The sequence below is a fragment of the Phalaenopsis equestris genome, unplaced genomic scaffold (genome assembly GCF_001263595.1).
Source record: "Phalaenopsis equestris unplaced genomic scaffold, ASM126359v1 Scaffold000121, whole genome shotgun sequence".
NCBI classification, from domain to species: Eukaryota; Viridiplantae; Streptophyta; class Magnoliopsida; order Asparagales; family Orchidaceae; genus Phalaenopsis; species Phalaenopsis equestris.
Window position 1 is genome coordinate 461,399 of NW_018164563.1, and position 273 is coordinate 461,671.

Sequence of the window (273 nt, forward strand, 5' to 3'; positions counted from 1 at the left end):
TTGGAGGATTGGAGAGCTAAATATATACTGAGAGCATGCTGCCTAGAAAAAAATTAAAAAAATAATTCCTCAAAAGATATGTTAAGGACTTGTTTAGAGATTAGCGGTCTTTCACCCCATTACTTGAGAACTAGCTCAAAGTGCTTGAAACTTAACACCTAACTTAAATCCCATGTAAAATCACAATGGTTAACTTAAACTCACATGTGGTGATCTGGACTCGCTTACAGTGATAGTATGCTTTTGGGACTCACCAAGAGAAAAAAGCCTAAA